This window comes from Oncorhynchus nerka, linkage group LG19 (genome assembly GCF_034236695.1).
Source record: "Oncorhynchus nerka isolate Pitt River linkage group LG19, Oner_Uvic_2.0, whole genome shotgun sequence".
NCBI lineage: Eukaryota > Metazoa > Chordata > Actinopteri > Salmoniformes > Salmonidae > Oncorhynchus > Oncorhynchus nerka.
Window position 1 is genome coordinate 30,307,701 of NC_088414.1, and position 20,000 is coordinate 30,327,700.

The 20,000-nt window shown below is 43.9% G+C and overlaps 1 pseudogene; it reads left to right on the top strand.

The window, feature by feature from the left end:
• Positions 1–9,989: 9,989 nt before the first annotated feature.
• LOC135562444 (monocarboxylate transporter 8-like) lies at positions 9,990–15,319 on the top strand (annotated as a pseudogene).
• Positions 15,320–20,000: the final 4,681 nt, after the last annotated feature.

Genomic DNA, 20,000 nt, shown 5'->3' on the forward strand with positions numbered 1-20,000 from the left:
GTTCACAAGGCATTCAGCATTGATGAATAACTTGTGACTAATTCTCAGACTTAATGACTGAAACATTTTGTTCAGTCAGAAGACAATACACTGGAAAATGCCCGGTCTCCAGGGGACGCGAGCACCAGTAGCGGTGCATGGGTAAAATGCCCGGTCTCCAGGGGGCGCGAGCACCAGTAAATCAAATCAAATCAAATCCAATTGTATTTGTCACATACACATGGTTAGCAGATGTTAATGCGAGTGTAGCGAAATGCTTGTGCTTCTAGTTCCGAAAATGCAGTAATAACCAACAAGTAATCTAGCTAACAATTCCAAAACTACTACCTTATAGACACAAGTGTAAGGGGATAAAGAATATGTACATAAAGATATATGAATGAGTGATGGTACAGAGCGGCATAGGCAAGATACAGTAGATGGTATCGAGTACAGTATATACATATGAGATGAGTATGTAAACAAAGTGGCACAGTTAAAGTGGCTAGTGATACATGTATTACATAAAGATGCAGTAGATGATATAGAGTACAGTATATACGTATACATATGCGATGAATAATGTAGGGTATGTAAACACTATATTAGGTAGCATTGTTTAAAGTGGCTAATGATATATTTTACATCATTTCCCATAAATTCCCATTATTAAAGTGGCTGGAGTTGAGTCAGTGTGTTGGCAGCAGCCACTCAATGTTAGTGGTGGCTGTTTAACAGTCTGATGGCCTTGAGATAGAAGCTGTTTTTCAGTCTCTCGGTCCCAGCTTTGATGCACCTGTACTGACCTCGCCTTCTGGATGATAGCGGGGTGAACAGGCAGTGGCTCGGGTGGTTGTTGTCCTTGATGATCTTTATGGCCTTCCTGTGACATCGGATGGTGTAGGTGTCCTGGAGGGCAGGTAGTTTGCCCCGGTGATGCGTTGTGCAGACCTCACTACCCTCTGGAGAGCCTTACGATTGTGGGCGGAGCAGTTGCCGTACCAGGCGGTGATACAGCCCGCCAGAATTCTCTCGATTGTGCATCTGTAGAAGTTTGTGAGTGCTTTTGGTGACAAGCCAAATTTCTTCAGCCTCCTGAGGTTGAAGAGGCGCTGCTGCGCCTTCTTCACGATGCTGTCTGTGTGGGTGGACCAAGTCAGTTTGTCTGTGATGTGTACGCCGAGGAACTTAAAACTTACTACCCTCTCCACTACTGTTCCATCGATGTGGATAGGGGGGTGTTCCCTCTGCTGTTTCCTGAAATCCACAATCATCTCCTTAGTTTTGTTGACGTTGAGTGTGAGGTTATTTTCCTGACACCACACTCCGAGGGCCCTCACCTCCTCCCTGTAGGCCGTCTCGTCGTTGTTGGTAATCAAGCCTACCACTGTTGTGTCGTCCGCAAACTTGATGATTGAGTTGGAGGCGTGCGTGGCCACGCAGTCGTGGGTGAACAGGGAGTACAGGAGAGGGCTCAGAACGCACCCTTGTGGGGCCCCAGTGTTGAGGATCAGCGGGGTGGAGATGTTGTTGCCTACCCTCACCACCTGGGGGCGGCCCGTCAGGAAGTCCAGTACCCAGTTGCACAGGGCGGGGTCGAGACCCAGGGTCTCGAGCTTGATGACGAGCTTGGAGGGTACTATGGTGTTAAATGCCGAGCTGTAGTCGATGAACAGCATTCTCACATAGGTATTCCTCTTGTCCAGATGGGTTAGGGCAGTGTGCAGTGTGGTTGAGATTGCATCGTCTGTGGACCTATTTGGGCGGTAAGCAAATTGGAGTGGGTCTAGGGTGTCAGGTAGCGTGGAGGTGATATTGTCCTTGACTAGTCTCTCAGAGCACTTCATGATGACGGAAGTGAGTGCTACGGGGCGGTAGTCGTTTAGCTCAGTTACCTTAGCTTTCTTGGGAACAGGAACAATAGTGGCCCTCTTGAAGCATGTGGGAACAACAGACTGGGATAGGGATTGATTGAATATGTCCGTAAACACACCAGCCAGCTGGTCTGCGCATGCTCTGAGGGCGCGGCTGGGGATGCCGTCTGGGCCTGCAGCCTTGCGAGGGTTAACACGTTTAAATGTTTTCCTCACGTTGGCTGCAGTTAAGGAGAGTCTGCATGTTTTGGTTGCGGGGCGTGTCAGTGGCACTGTATTGTCCTAGATACCCTCATTCTCACACATATTATCAAGGAACCTACCGGGCACAACCCTAAATCCGTAAACACGGACACGCTCATAGATATCATCCTGACCAACCTGCCCTCTAAATACACCTCTGCTGTCTTCAACCAGGATCTCAGCGATCACTGCCTCATTGCCTGCGTCCGTAATGGGTCCACGGTCAAACGACCACTCCTCATCACTGTCAAACTCTCCCTAAAACACTTCAGCGAGCAGGCCTTTCTAATCGACCTGGCCCGGCTCTCCTGGAAGGATATTGACCTCATTCCGTCAGTAAAGGTTGCCTGGTTATTCTTTAAGTGCTTTCCTCACCATCTTAAATAAGCATGCCCCGTTCAAAAAATGTAGAACTAAGAACAGATACTGCACTTGGTTCACTCCAGACCTGACTGCCCTTGACCAGCACAAAAACATCCTGTGCCGTACTGCATTAGCATCGAATAGCCCCCGCGATATGCAGCTTTTCAGGGATGTTAGGAACCAATATACACAGACAGTTAGGAAAGCAAAGGCTAGCTTTTTCAAACATAAATTTGCATCCTGTAGCACAAACTCCAAAAAGTTCTAAGACACTGTAAAGTCCATGGAGAATAAGAGCAGCACCTCCCAGCTGCCCACCGCACTGAGGCTAGGAAACACTGTCACCACCAATAAATCTATGATAATCGAGAATTTCATTAAGCATTTTTCTACGGCTGGCATTGCTTTCCACCTGGCTACCCCTACCCTGGTCAACAGCTCTGCACCCCCCACAGCAACTTGCCCAAGCCTTCCCCATTTCTCCTTCACCCAAATCCAGATAGCTGATGTTCTGAAAGAGCTGCACAATCTGGACCCCTGTCAAATCAGCTGGGCTAGACAATCTGGACCGTCTCTTTCTAAAATGATCCGCTGCAATTGTTGCAACGGCTCTTTCTTTCATATCGTCTGAGATCCCTAAAGATTGGAAAGCTGATGCGGTCAACCCCTCTTCAAAGGGGGAGACACTCTAGACCCAAACTGTTAGACCTATATCCATCCTGCCCTGCCTTTCTAAAGTCTTCGAAAGCCAAGTTAACAAACAGATCACCGACCATTTCGAATCTCACCGTACCTTCTCCGCTGTGCTATCTGGTTTCCTAGCTGGTCATTGGTTCATCGCAGCCACGCTCAAGGTCCTAAACAATATCATAACTGCCATAAATAAAAGACAATACTGTGGAGCCGTCTTTATCGACCTGGCCAAGGCTTTCAACTCTGTCAATCACCGTATTCTTATCGGCAGACTCAACAGCCTTGGTTTCTCAAATGACTGCCCCGTCTGGTTCACCAACTACTTATCAGATAGAGTTTAGTGTGTCAAATCGGCGGGCCTGTTGTCTGCACCTCTGGCAGTCTCTATGGGGGTGCCACAGGGTTCAATTTTCGGGCTGACTCTTTTCTCTGTATACATTAATGATGTCGCTCTTGCTGGTGGTGATTCTCTGATCCACCTCTACACAGACAACACCATTCTGTATACTTCTGGCCCTTCTTTGGACACTGTGTTAACAAACATCCAGATGAGCTTCAATGCCATACAACACTCCTTCTGTGGCCTCCAACTGCTCTTAAATTAAACTAAAACCAAATGCATTGTAACGGTTTTCTAGGTGTGAAGGAGAGTCGGACCAAAATGCAGCGTGTAGATTGCGATCCATGTTTAATGAGCAACGTTAACACGAATTAACACAAACACTACAAAACAAAGAACGTAAATAACGAAACGAAAACCGAAACAGCCTATACTTGTGAAAACTAACAAAGAATGGAACAAGGACAATCACCCACGACAAACTCAAAGAATATGGCTGCCTAAATATGGTTCCCAATCAGAGACAACGATAAACACCTGCCTCTGATTGAGAACCACTCCAGACAACCATAGACTTTGCTAGATACCCCACTAAGCTACAATCCCAATACCAACACCAAAACCCCAAGACAAAACACACCACAATACAAAAACCCCATGCCACACCCTGGCCTGACCCAATACATGAAGATAAACACAAAATACTTCGACCAGGGCGTGACATGCATGCTCTTTAACCGATCGCTGCCAGCGCCCGCCCGTCTGGCGTCACTACTCTGGATGGTTGTGAATATGTGGACAACTACAAATACCTAGGTGTCTGGTTAGACTGTAAACTATCCTTCCAGACTCACATTAAGCATCTCCAATCCAAAATTAAATCTAGAATCGGCTTCCTATTTCGCAACAAAGCCTCCTTCACTCATGCTGCCAAACATACCCTTGTAAAATTGACTATCCTACCGATCCTTGACTTCGGCCATGTCATTTACAAAATATCCTCCAACACTCTACTCAGACTGCATCCAATTTGCTATGATAGTGCCATCTGTTTTGTCACCAACGCCCCATATACTACCCATCACTGCGACCTGTATGCTCTCGTTGGCTGGCCCTCGCTACATATTCGTCGCCAAACCCACTGTCTCCAGGTCATCTATAAGTCTTTGTTAGGTATCCACCTTATCTCAGCTCACTGGTCACCATAGCAGCACGCACCCGTAGCACGCGCTCCAGCAGGTTTATTTTACTGGTCATCCCCGAAGCCTTCCTTGGCCGCCTTTTCTTCCAGGTCTCTGCTGCCAATGACTGGAACGAATTGCAAAAATCACTGAAGCTTCAGTGTTATATCTCCCTCTCTAGCTTTAAGCATTAGCTGTCAGAGCAGCTTACTGATCATTGCACTTGTACACAGCCCATCTGTAAATAGCCCACCCAACTACCTCATCCCCATATTGTTTTGTTTTTGCTCCTTTGCAACCAGTATCTCTACTTGCACATTCATCTTCTGCACATCTATCACTCCAGTGTTTTAATTGCTCAATTGTAATTATTTCACCACTATGGCCTATTTATTGCCTTACCTCCCTGATCTTACTACATTTGCACACACTGTGTATAGATTTTTCTGTTGTGTTATTGACTGTACATTTGTTTATCCCATGTGTAACTGTGTTTTTTTTTTTGTCGCGCTGCTTTTCTTTATCTTGGCCAGGTCCCAGTTGTAAATTAGAACTTGTTCTCAACTGGCCTACCTGGTTAAATAAAAATAAAAAATGTCTCAAGGCTTAATCCTTCTTTAACCTGTCTCCTCTTCATCTACACTGATTGAAGTGGATTTAATAAGTGATAACAAGGGATCATAGCTTTCACCTGGGTTCATCTATTCAGTCTATGTCATAGAAAGAGCAGGTGTTCTTAAGTTTGTATACTCAGTGTATGTGGTTCTCTAATTCTCACACAAATGTTTCAGATGGACCACATATATATTTAGTTATTGGATGGTTCTCCCATTGATCGGGTTCCCTCCTATAAATATCTGGGCTTTTGGATTGACTAAGATTTAAAGGATATGGATGACCTAGTTAAAAAGCTAAGCTTTAAAAGTGAGCTTCTGTGTGGGCTTCTGTTTTAGAAATAGATCTGGCCTGTCCCTAAATAGCAGGAACCAGATTGTACAATACATTCCATGCCTTTTCTTGACTATGGGGAAACCATTTACCAGAATGTAAGACTACTCTTAAATCTTTGGTATGCTGTGGGTGAGGTGGTAGAATAAATATTACACCACCACAGTTCTTTTACATGTTTGTTTTATGATAAGTTCTTTCCGGTATGATTGTTCTCCCTGTTGTGAAGGTTTGGAGTCCCTGGGTGGCATGGAGCCCAACTGGTGTAGGATAGGAGTTGCTGAGAGGACCAGATGGTTTATAATAATGCTTTGCTCTGCTTTACCCTGTTTTCCATGACCAAAGTTTTATCCTATATCTTACATGTCAATAAAGTTGTATCTGTTATGGGTGTCAAAAGGGGGAGACGAAAGCATATATCACTTGTTGATTTTTTTATTTCTTTTTAACTTGTTTGATTTTTATTTTCTGTTTTTCTGTAAAAAATGTATAATAATAATGTTTTATTAATAATAAATTAAATGCTATTAACATATTACTATGTTGGGACCGCTGAAATAAAGGATAATGAGTGACACCCTAGGGGGTGTCAAAAGGGGGACTTAAATTTAACACCATTTTCTTTTATTCGGTTTTTAAATGAGCTGTTCTCTTTTGACATGAGGGTTTTAAGTTCCTAGGTGGCTGGTAGCCAATCTAGTACATAGTGGGATCGAATGGAGGACATGAAGGTATTTTAAACTTTGTAACTGTTATATGATTCATTGCTGAATTTTTATTCACACCCTTGGGGGATTGTGGGATTCTGTGTTTTACATTATAGCCATTACCATATATATGATTAAATATTATCTGATGTTGGCTCTGTGAGGTATCTGCATTTGTGCACTTGAGCATCATCATGAGATGAAACAACTGCTTGCTACATCTACTTGCCTGTTTGTGTGTGTGACAAGAACTGAGTAACATGGTGTGACCTGCATGTTGCAAAACTGTAGATAACAGCCCAGCAGATGCTTTGTACTTGTGTTTGTATGTGACAATATTGAGCACATGGTGTTACTTGCTGTATCCTACAAAGTTGTGGTTAATCAGGTATAGGGAGGGGTGGTCATCACGAGGTTTAACTGAGATGGAAAAATACTGAACAACACAATAGCAGGAACTGAGCAACTGTTATAACTAGTCTGCGATACCAGAACAGTAAGAATCTATACATCGACGGAGGGAGGACTCCAAGAAGCGCCAAGAGGCGGGAACCAGCCTGAGCGCCTGCGATAGGCTGAGCAAGTCTAAACCACGCTCAGCCTCTACCGTGATAGGCCAACAGACGGGTTGGAACTATGTCTATCTCAGTATAAGAACACTGTTTACATACATCCTGTCAGTTCCCTGTTCTGCCCTGCGTGGTATTATAGTGAGCCCGTATATACGAAAGTTGCATTTGCCATTTATTGCTTAGCTAATAAATTGTATTGTAGACTCATTGTTATATTTATCCTGATACCAGATTCGAATTTACGCAACTCGAACAGTACGTATTAATTTGTTGATGTCCATGTCACGAATAACAATTCTTTATTATATGTTGAACATTTGCTAAATGTGATATATGTTACGAATTTGCAAAACATATGAATTCTAGCTAGGTGGCAAACATTAGCTAGCTGGCTAACATTGGCTAGGCTAGGGGTTAAGTTTAAGGGGCGGCAGGTAGCCTAGTGGTTAGAGTGTTGGTCCAGTAACTGAAAGTTAATAGCCTATTGTCCGTAACCTAGGCTATAGACTATTGTCCGTAACCTAGGCTATAGCCTATTGTCCGTAACCTAGACTATAGCCTATTGTCCGTAACCTAGGCTATAGCCTATTGTCCGTAGCCTAACCTAGGCTATAACCTATTGCGCACGGGAACAACTGGAAGGGAGGCGCCAGAGTTGTGTAGCCGAAGAAGTTAAATATTATCTAGTTCTTAGGCCACTCATTAGCTAAATAGTAGGTCTATAAATATTTACCTGTCAAAGTGCAAGGAAACAAAGTGAACATATTATGAAATGGCAGATCTGTGCATTCCTCCAGGCTGCACTCTGCAGTCCCACTATTGATTAGTCCTATGTTTTTAGACAACATTATTCTAACTATAGGCTTCCACAACACAGTGCAATGAGGAATGTATCATTGTTATCTAGTGAGTAGGCCTACACTATTATTGGCCAGGGCTGTAAACTGCAGTGACGTGAGCTAAAACGTCCTGCTTGGAATGCTTCATGCTGAAATCACTTGCTCCTTTCAAACTCACAGCCAGTTCTTTTGGTTTCCGTATTTTACATTCAGCAAGCAAGAGAAAGCTGGAATCTCTCCTAGATAGGCGGTAGGCTAGTAGTAGAAAATGAAATGCTTGAAATAAGAAGTGTACAACAAGCTATTGTAGGCCTAGTCTAGACACCAAGAGCTGAAGAGTAATTATTAGGAATAATACTGCATTGAATAGCGTGTATATATATATATATTGCCTACCCAAAGAATTTACACAGTGAAATATTTTTGAATCAGATTATGAAATGACAGGATAAACATATCGCTTGAAAAGGAGGAGAACAACTCATACAGATAGTCCAGTCATCCGCATGGACTGTTGTCCTCCCCATTAGGTAGCAGCATCTCCTCCAACGACCCCATTTCATCCATTCACTTTTCTGCTTTAAGGAACCATCTCCTTTCCACTCCGAAATTCAATTGAACTTTTCTAAACTCTCTTCAGTGTACAGAGACAGCAAATATATCCTTAAATTGTTGTGAAGATAACTTTTTTCACAAGCTGTGGTCCTTGTGTAATTGTGCAATGCCATACTTGTTGTTTAATGGTGCTGTCAAGACAACTGGGAACTCTGGGGGGGGGCAAGATCAAATCATGACATCAGTGATCTTCAGGTTGGAAAATTGGCGCTCTAGAAAGATGCCTGATTTTCTGACTTGGAATTCCAAGTTATACGACAATTCAAAACTATTTTTGCCAGTCGGTGGTCATTTTTTTCCTGAGTTCTCAGTTGTCTTGAACGCCATGATGTCAGAGTTCTGAGTTCCCAGTTGTTTTGAATGCAGCAATAAACGAAACATTTTTTCTACCACTGTAGTGCGTTAGCTCCCTACCGCAACACTACAAGCCTATTTGATTCGTCACATACTCTAAACACCCATGTTCTGGATAAGCCAAGCACAAAGAGGGACTAATGGAACAGTCAATGGAAAGGGGAAAGCGAAATGTCCATGAGGCCGGGCTCAGCGAGGGGAATGAGAAAGAGAGACCAGGGTCATGCATCAAAGTTACAGTCAAATTCAATTAGCAAATTCGATTATAAATTACATGAACCCACCCTGGACTAAACCTTCTTTTGAGTATTTGTTAGTGCTGAGCGATTAACCGAAATGTCGTTATTTTGGGGGTTTTAAACAACTAATTAACCGACATCAGTTAATTATTTGAATACCATTTAGTTCATTTTTTTCTTCTGTGAGCTCAATGTGCATCTATTCATTGCAGTTTCTCAATGGATAAAGCCCAAACTGTGTGATGTAGTAGGGAGTTGTAGCTTCCAACAGGTCAATATTGTACGTTGTTTAGCGAAGAAAACATGGTCATTAACTAGATTGACCATAATCCATTGCGCGCCTACTTGTCCAGAGACAGAGAGAACTCGCAATCGAGAGGGATAGAGAAAAGTTGCTTCGCGGTATATCTCTACCTGACAATACATGATCTAAGTGATTGATAGTTGGTATTCAGCAGTCATAAAAGCCTTATTTACTTTGAAGAACAACTAAAATAGTGGTTTTGTCAGACAGCATAGACAGCAGCTCTATGGGGATGAGATGATAACTTGGAATGAAATAATAAAGTCAGTAATATACACATCTGAAATATTTGATTAAAGTAAAGTAATGTGAATAAATGATGGTTAATAAACAATAAGCCGCCATGGGCAGTCACGGCCACATGGGACTTGTATTAGGCCTAATTGTTTTATTCTGTGTTGTTACAGCATTCAACCCAGATGATGCATAGCACGTCTAATGTCCGAAAAAAGTCGAAAACTGTGATTATTTTTTAAGTAATCCAACTGATACCGAACAGACCTCATAAAGCGCTAATGGCTCAGCACTAATATTTGTATTGTGCTGTATTTGACTTGATTTTTGTATTTTGTCTATGAAATTGTATATGCAGTGCTCCCTTGTGAAAGAGACCCTGGTCTCAATGGTGACTCCCTGCTTAAATAAAGGCCAAATATGACCATGACCATGATGCTTCTTCATTGTGGTTAATGATTGAGCGTAACACTTGTTATCTTTACTCTTTGCTCACATCCTCTGTGATGCACATGCAACAGCATTGATTGGTTCGTGCTGGGAAGCTAAGACATCCTGCAGGGATATTAACACAATGTTGATGGGAAAATGAGAGGTCTGATAATTGGAGACAGCATCTCAGAGGATGGAGAGCCAAAAAACACAGTCTGAGAACCCTGATCCAGGCCTTTCACAGTCCTTAGGAACATATTTATCATATTACGAGCATGAAGAAATGAATAGAGATGGCAGTCGTCCTGACAGTGAGACAGAGGAAAACAAGGACTCATCATCTCAGATTGTCTCATGTGCCCATGCAGATTCAGCTCCCGACCTGGAGTGGTTCCCAGAGGATGGTTCGTCTGGCTTGTTGTCCTGGCAGCCACCTGGTGCAATGGATCAATCTTTGGGATTCAGAAGTCTTTTGGAATCATACATATGATGCTTGTTAAAGCTCACGAGGACTCAAATAATGAAGTTTCTCAGTTTGCAATAGGTGAGAGGAAAGTTTTGCTTGGGTACCTACAGTATTGTTCAGACAACTCTGAATAGTTGATCGATTTGAACTGTGATTTGTTTAATTTGTGCGTCTCCAAACATTGATAAAGCATGACGTCAGTGGGGCCGCTCCGCTATGCACAGATTAATGGCCATTCACAAACATACATGCACGCACACAATCCAGTTTATGATTCTCCTGCAAAATACCTAATTACTGTGTTATTGTTGTATTTACTTTCCTCAGCCTGGGTTGGTGCTCTGGCCATGGGTATGGTCTTTCTCTGCTCCCCCCTGGTCAGTATTGTCACTGATCACGTTGGCTGCAGGGTGACGGCCATTTGTGGGGCCCTTGTGGCTTTCTTGGGACTTCTGACAAGTTCATTCACCATGTAACTTAGGATGCTTCTTTCTAGCACCTATTCTCCAATAAATTACTGTACAAATGAAAACGGGTTAATCTGAATATCCTAGTGATATATTTTAAATGTATTTTCATTATATTGCTGCTGTCACTGTGTATTTCTCTCCAAGGTCGTTAGGTTTGTGGTACTTCACATATGGGGTTCTGTTTGGCTGTGGCTCCTCCTTTGTCTTCTTGCCTTCTCTGGTGACCCTGGGACACTACTTCCCTCAGCGCCTCGGCCTGGTCAACGGGGTGGTGATGGCAGGCAGGCAGCAGTGTTTTCTCCATAAGCCTGCCTGCCCTGCTGGAGGAGGTGGGGACACCACTGGGCCTCAGCACCACCTTTCAGATCCTCAGTGCCCTCATGCTAATCCAGGCAGCCCTGGCATTCTCCTTCTGCTCACGCCTTTACCACAGGAATTTGTCCACTAACACGGCCCAGCTTTCATCTGCCAACCTGAGCAGTGGCTGGCAGCAGGGCCTGACACAGACCAGGAGGTACTGCAACCTGGGAGTGTTTCACCTCCCTAATTACAGGGTGTGGGCTTTTGGGGTGGCTACGGCTATGCTGGGCAACCTTGTGCCCTACATTTACCTGGTGAGTTAGCTGTGTAATTATTTTAATTTTTATCATTTAGGACGGGATTTCATCTGAGGCGTTTTGTAGAACACGTGACATTTATAGGTCATTTCCGATTGATCTGACATATGCACGTTTAACTTGAATGCTACACTACGAACTTGGAAACATTCCCTTTTTCAATTCTGGCCTTACCTTTTGTTAATATTGATTGTTCGACAATACCTGGACAGTGATTCAGTGTATCCTATTGATGCCTCTTGTCAGATGAGTTTTGTGGAGGAGCAGTTTGTGGAGACGCCAGTGAAGGAGTGGGTCCTCCTGGTGTGTATCGGGGTGACCTCCTGCGTAGGACGCCTGCTGTTTGGCAGGGTGGGAGACCTGCTCCATGGGGCACGCAAGATCTACCTTCAGGTAAACCACATCCAAAAGAACATACACTACATGACCAAAAATAAGTATGTCGACACCTGCTTGTCAAACATCTCATTTCAAGGTCATGGGCATTAATATGGAGTTGGTCCCCCATTTGCTGCTATAACAGCTTCCACTCTTCTGGGAAGGCTTTCCTCTAGATGTTGGAACATTGCTGCTGGGACTTAATTCCATTCAGCAACAAGAGCATTAGTGAGGTCGGGCACTGATGTTGGGTAATTAAGCCTGGCTCGCAGTCGGCGTTCCAATTCACCCCAATTCATCCCAAAACCCAGAATCGTTGATCGCACTGCCAGATGGTGAAGCGTGATTCATCACTCCAGACAACGCGTTTCTACTTCTCCAGAGTCCAATGGCGTCGAGCTTTACACCACTCCAGCCGACGATTGGCATTGCGCATGGTGATCTTAGGCTTGTGTGCGGCTGCTCGGTCATGGAAACCTATTTCATGAAGCTCCCGGAGAACAGTTATTGTGCTGATGTTGCTTCCAGAGGCAGTTTGGAACTCGGCAGTGAGTGTTGCAACCAAAGACAGACTATTTTTTATGTGCTACGCGCGTCAGCACTCGGCGGTCCCGTTCTGTGAATTTGTGTGGCCTACCACTCGTGGCTCAGTCATTGTTGCTCCTGGACATTTCCACTTCACAATAACAGCACTTACAGTTGACTGGGGCAGCTCTAGCAGGGCAGAAATTTGACAAACTGACTTGTTGGAAAGGTGGCATCCGATGACAGTGTCACGTTCAAAAGTCACTGAGCTCTTCAGTAAGGTCATTCTACTGCCAGTGTTTGTCTATGGAGATTGCATGGATGTGTGCTCAATTTTATACAATAGCCAAATCCACTCATTTGAAGAGGTGTGCAGCACAAGCTTTTGTATATATTGTGCATATGGATTTTCATAAAGGAAGTCAAAGAAGTAGCAGGAGTGCTTCAAGTATTCCAAAAACAACCTCAGGTACTCTTGAAGGGGAATAGTAATTGAAAAGCAAAAGGAAAAGTATAACCCCAAGCAGGTGCCAAGTTGACATTCAGACACCCTGGGGAAGGCGTATGCCGATACACCTCTGTGTATTTTAATGATGACTTAGCCCACACTTTAAAGGATTTATCATTTTCAGACCTGGACTTGGATTTTTTACGCCACTCGGCACCTATTTGTGTCTATCATTTTTGCTTTTGTTTTTCAAAAACATAGGACATGTGTCAAACACAAGGCCCGGGACACATTTCTATCAGCGGGGCAATGATTTGAGTGCTCCTTATTTTGTTTTAACATGTTGAAATACATAGATTAATATTCTTATTTTTAGATAGTGTGTGGGTCTTTCATTAAAACGCTGTATACAGCATCATGTAGACATTATAAAGGGCCATATTTCTTCAAGTAAAATAATGTCCAGTTGTATGCACTTTCTTTTGTATAAACAGACATAATAGGTTATGTCTGGCCCGTGAATTCCTTGTGTTTTTTCAATATGGCATGTCCGCTGATTGAGTTTGACACTCCTTGACATAGGAAGTACCGTGACTAGATAAGACTGTACACTCTAATAGTCTGAGGTTGTGCTTAGAACTAAATGTTGAACAGGATTAGAATGAAATAGTGGTGTACAAACCTCTTTAACCCCGTCCTTGTCATCATCCTCCAGGCAGGCTCCTTCATGGTGCTTGGCATGGCGTCTATGCTGGTCCCTCTGTGTGTCAGGTTTGAGGGGCTGGTTGCAGTGTGTCTACTGCTAGGGCTGTGTGACGGCTGCGTCATCACCCTCATGGCCCCTGTGACATTTGAACTGGTGGGCCCCCAGAGAGCCTCCCAGGCCATTGGCTACCTGATGGGCCTAATGGCCCTCCCCATGACCGCCGGACCCCCCCTCGCAGGTCTCACCTCCTTTCGGACAGTAATTCAAATGGCCACTAACCCACTGTGTCATTGTCGCAGATACAAATGATTACTGTTTTGATGCAAAATGTCTGTATTATCCTGTATCCCTTGTGTAACCCTTACATATCAATTGGATATACACTGACCAAAAATATGAACACAACATGTAAAGTGGTGGTCCCATGTTTCATGAGCTGATGAGTATTTCTGTCTGTAATAAAGCCCTTTTGTGGGGAAAAACTCATTCTGATTGGTTTTGACCTGGCTCCCCAGTGTGGGCCTGGCTCCCCAGTGTCGGCTTGCCAAGTGAATGGGCCTCTGCACTCCCGGCTCACCCATGGCTGCATACCTGCCCAGTCATGTGAACTCCATAGATTAGGGCCTAATTTATTTATTTCAAATCGACTGTAACTCAGTAAAATCTTTGAAATTGTCACATGTTGCGTTTATATTTTTGTTCAGTATATATTAGTATTATCAGTACTGTATGCACATGAGCCTTATTGTAAATTGTTTAATGTTTCTGACTGTGTGAATCACCTTGAAGTGCTCCTCAATGGTGCCTCTCTGTGTGATAATGAGTTGTGTGTCTTCGCAGGGCTACTCCATGACCACTTTGGAGATTACCACATGGCCTTCTACCTGGCTGGGGTTCCTCCCATGGTCGGAGGTGTCCTACTCTTCTTTGTCCCGAATGTTCATCAATGCCTGCTGGAGGGCCAGCAAGAAACCCTCCCCAGACCCAGCCCTGACCTCCAGCTATCCCCTCCTGGCTCGGACCACCAGTCCCCTCCCATCCCTGGTCACCAGCTCGCCCCCAACCAGCCCCGACCTCCAGCTATCCCCTCCTGGCTCGGACCACCAGTCCCCTCCCATCCCTGGTCACCAGCTCCCCCAACCAGCCCCGACCTCCAGCTATCCCCCTGGCTCGGACTAACAGTCCCCTCCCATCCCTGGTCACCAGCTCCCCCAACCAGCCCTGACTAATAGTCCCCTCCCATCCCTGGTCACCAGTTCCCCCAACCAGCCCTGACTAATAGTCCCCTCCCATCCCTGGTCACCAGCTCCCCCAACCAGCCCTGACTAATAGTCCCCTCCCATCCCTGGTCACCAGCCCCCCCCAACCAGCCCTGACTAATAGTCCCCTCCCATCCCTGGTCACCAGCTCCCCCCCCCCCAACCAGCCCTGACTAATAGTCCCCTCCCATCCCTGGTCACCAGTTCCCCCCCCCAACCAGCCCTGACTAATAGTCCCCTCCCATCTCTGGTCACCAGCTCCCCCAACCAGCCCTGACTAATAGTCCCCTCCCATCTCTGGTCACCAGCTCCCCCCAACCAGCCCTGACTAATAGTCCCCTCCCATCCCTGGTCATCACCATCGCTGCCACGACTCAAGAATGTTGCCAACAGTAACCAAGTGAGAGGCCACTGCGGTGAAGACACTGACAAGTCAGAGATCCCAGAAGATGTATAATGAGTGAAGTCTTGTTCCATATGATATTCCAAGGGACATTTGTTATAAACATCATTAAATCACCAGTCTAAAGTTATTGAATTCTGAATAAGCTTTGTACTCCATGACCTATTTGCATATATGATTTTCTAACATTGTTGGCTTTGGGGCGGGGGCAGTCACTAATATTTCTGAGGTAGCCACTTCTGTGAAACAACCTCACTGAGAAAGCCGTCATACCCATAGGGAGTTGGGGGGTTCACAAAGTCAAATTGATTCATACATGATATGAAATGGATTCACACATGATATTTTAGATACTATTAACATGGACCATCAAGCTATTTTATTATATATCGTATATATCAGAAACAAATGTGTAAAAATAATTTTAGGAATCTATTAAATATGGCATTTTGCCATTATCTCAATAAAGTTTATAACACAAAGATACTATATGTCAAATCAGGTAATGCCAAATTTCAGTCTGAAGGAAATATATTCTTTGGAGTGATTGAAATGCATCAGTGTGGTCCTCTGTAGTTCACTTGATAGAGCATACATGCTTGCAATACCAGGATAGTGGGTTAAATTCCCAGGTTCACGAGTGTTAGCTTTCAGTAATTGGTGTCACAACTGCTCCTGCTACGCCCTCTGGTGTTTATCCGGTGTCTACTTGACCTGCAGTTACACTCTCTTTCTCTCCCTCTCTGTGTGATTGTGTGGTTGGAGACAGGTGTGCTGGAGTCGGAGCAGATCCGAACCAGCTTCAACTCGTTCCATAATCAAGACCTCTACAAATACTCAGTCCTGCCAGTTCCACTCTGCCAGATTGTAATCTCTGCTCAGTCAGCTCATGATTCTAGCCATTTATGATTATTCAAGATCCTGTTACTCTGCTGTGCCTGTTTCCCTGCCTGACACTGTTTATCCTCTCATTGCAGTTACCTCTCTATCTCTGTCTCCTGTTCCACATCTCACCACCCAACTACCTTACTCTGGATTTTACTCACCACCACTACCTTGGATTCCTCTCAGGACCTGTTCACCCTGTTCTACTCAGCCAACTCCAACCTCAGTCTCCACATCTCACCACCACTACCTTGAATCCCCTCGGGACCTGTTCACCCTGTTCTACTCAGCTAACTTCAACCTCAGTCTCCACATCTGGTTTTCTGCAACTCATCCGAGATTCCCCGGATCTGCACTCCATATCTCTCTGTGTAACAAATATTTTGGTTCATTCATCCCTGTTTCCTCATCTGAGTCTGCTTTTGGGTTCCCCTGTGTCCCTCCGCTTAACAATTGGTTCTCCAACCATTCAAAAGCTAGCGCCAAATTCGAAGGTGTCACGCCTTGGTCATAGTGTTTTGTGTTTTCGTTAATTATTTGGTCAGGCCAGGGTGTGACATGGGTTTATGTGTTGTGTTTCGTATTGGGGTTTTATAGGATTTGGGATTGCGATGATTAGGGGTGTGTCTAGTTAGGCTTGGCTGCCTGAGGTGGTTCTCAATCAGAGTCAGGTGATTCTTGTTGTCTCTGATGGGGAACCGTATTTAGGTAGCCTGGGTTTCACTTTGTATTTCGTGGGTGATTGTTCCTGTCTCTGTGTAGTGTTCACCAGATAGGCTGTAATTAGGTTTCACGTTCCGTTTGTTGTTTTGTTTGTTCAGTTATTTCATTCATTAAAGACATGAGTAACCACCACGCTGCATTTCGGTCCTCTCTTTATACAAATGAAGAACGCCGTTACAGAAGGAATATTTTTTTTCTAGATGCACTAAATATACACTACCCTTAAAACGTTTGGGGTCACTTAAATGTCCTTGTTTTTGAAAGGAAAGCTAATTTTATTTGGTCCATTAAAATAACATTGATTAAAAATACAGTGTAGACATTGTTAATATTGTAAATGACTTTTGTAGCTGGAAACAGCTGACTTTTTAATGGAATATATATTAAAAAATATATAATATAATCAGCAGTTCCAAAGGTGTGCCTGCAAGTGTACAGAGGCCCATTATCAGCAACCAACATTCCTGTGTTCCAATGACACGTTGTGTTAGCTAATCCAAGTTTATCATTTTAAAAGGCTAATTTATCATTAGAAAACCTTTTGCAATTCTGTTAGCACAGCTGAACTGTTCTGATTAAAGAAGCAATAAAACTGGCCTTCTTTAGATTAGTTGAGTATCTGGAGCGTCAGCATTTGTGTGTTTGATTACAGGCTCAAAATGGCCAGAAACAATTAACTTTATTCTGAAACTCGTCAGTCTATTCTTGTTCTGAGAAATGAAGGCTATGCCATGTGAGAAATTGCGAAGAAACTGAAGATCTCATACAACACAGAACAGTGCAGCTGTGTCTAACCAGAATAGATAGAGTGGGAAGCCCCAGTGCACAACTGAGCAAGAGGATAAGTACATTAGTGTCTAGTTTGAGAAACAAACACGTTACAAGTCCTCAACTGGCAGCTTCATTAAATAGCACCCGCAAAACCCCAGTCTCAATGTCAACAGTGAAGAGGCGGCTCCGGGATGCTGGCCTTGTAGATATTCCATAAAAAATCTGCCGTTTTCAGCTACAATACTCATTTACAACATGTCTACACTGTATTTCTGATCAATTTTATGTTATTTTAATGGACAAAAAAATGTGCTTTTCTTTCAAAAACAAGGACATTTCTAAGTGACCCCAAACTTTTGAACGGTAGTGTATAGGCGTATTTATTTATTTAGATCCATCACATAAACACCCAACGTTTCGATAGGTATTTTTCAAGGATGTGCTGTGCACTGTGTACTTAGATATCCTGCATGTGCTTTTCCCTGTGGATATATTTGTCCAGAATAGCACAGATTACACACGTTCCAGCAGGTATATCTCACTTGTCACCCCCAAAGACAATTCCTCCTTTGGTCGCCTCTCCTTACAGTTCTCTACTGCCAATAACTGGAACGAACTACAAAAACCTCTGAAACTGGAAACACTACCTCCCTCACTAGTTTTAAGCATCAGCTGTCAGAGCAGCTCACAGATTCCTGCACCTGTACATAGCCCATCTATAAATAGCCCAGACAACTACCTCTTCCGCTACTGTATTTATTTATTTATTTTGCTCCTTTGCACCCCAGTATTTCTACTTTACACACTCATCTACTGTCAAATCTACCATTCCAGTGTTTTACTTGCTATATTGTATTTACTTCACCACCATGGCCTATTTATTGCCTTTACCTCCCGTATCTCACCTCATTTGCTCACATTGTATATAGACGTATTTTTCTACTGTATGACTGTATGTTTGTTTTACTCCATGTGTAACTCTGTTGTTGTATGTGTTGAACTGCTTTGCTTTATCTTGGCCAGGTCGCAGTTGTAAATGAGAACTTGTTCTCAACTTGCCTACCTGGTTAAATAAAGGTGAAATTAAAAAATTAAACAATATGAATATGGGTAGATACTGTATGTTTCAATGATTCTATTGTTATGGTGTCTGCACTGGAAGATAAACATCATTGTGACATCATAACAGTAAACACATTCCATTCCATGAGGGAGGTAGTCTCTCATCCTGTTCTTATTTGCTATCAGTGTGTTTCTTTGGTTTTGAAATGCTGATGGATAATTATTAAACAATAGAGAGAGAAAGACACAGGCTATATGAGGGCATATGTGATCAGATCAAATGTAGCGACATGGATCTGTTTAAGTGGTCATTATCCCTTCACTAACACATGGATGTGACTGAAGAGCAGACAGTAGTGGACCAACAAACATCTGGACATCTGTTAGACTCACATACGCCACGCATACTGGCGCTATTCCAGGAGGCACCCTGTCCTCAAGACACCTCAGGCATGAGTACCAGTGGGAACAGGTATGCAACAGCGTCCAAATGGTTTGCTTCAGACATCTTCATCATCTTTGTGGTGGTTCTGTTACTCGTCCTCCTGGTGCTGGGAGCAGTGTGCTGCTGGTTCGTCAGACGCAATAGAACCCAGAGGGATACAGCAATGTAAGAGAGGATCAAAGTCTGGTCACATAGGGTCACAATGACGTGGAGGCATTTTTTCAAAATCGACCATATGTGAGCATGCACATAGGTTAACATAGTCTGTCTGACGTTTTGCAGGAAATTGACTGAAATAGAGATCATCTCAGCAGGTGATGGACTAGAGAGAGAAACCCAGGCCAAATTCACCCTGAAGATCAGGACTGATCACAGTCATGCCACTCAGCTGGTGGAGATGCTTGTGGGGCGTGTCCGTCGCTTGGAGGGTGCTGGCCCAAATACCCCACTGCCACCCCTTACTTCAGTCACATTACCCACTGTGGTGTCACCCACTGATAGTATGGCATCCCCTGTACCTGCACCACTTCCTGTACCCACTGAGAATATGCCCGACAACCAAAGTGTGTCCCAGCCCACACTCCGGACAACTGTGCCCATGCCTAAGACAACAAGTCCCCTTCCATACTACCTTGATGCTCCCAACAGACCACTGCCCTCTGAGTTTTGTGTCGCAGATGAGGGGGAAGGATGAAAATGAAGATGAATCTGAATCTGAATATGAGGATGAGGATGATGCTTCTGAGTACTCCAGCATCACCGATTAACCTGATTCATCTTGAGAGGGCATTCACAGACCCCAAAAAAAGCATAATCCATTATAAATTAAAGTAAAATAAAGAACTAAACTTCAAATGAATCTGAGGAATGGGGTGATACGTTGACTCTTTTGGATATTGTAATATTATTAGGAAGATGGATATAG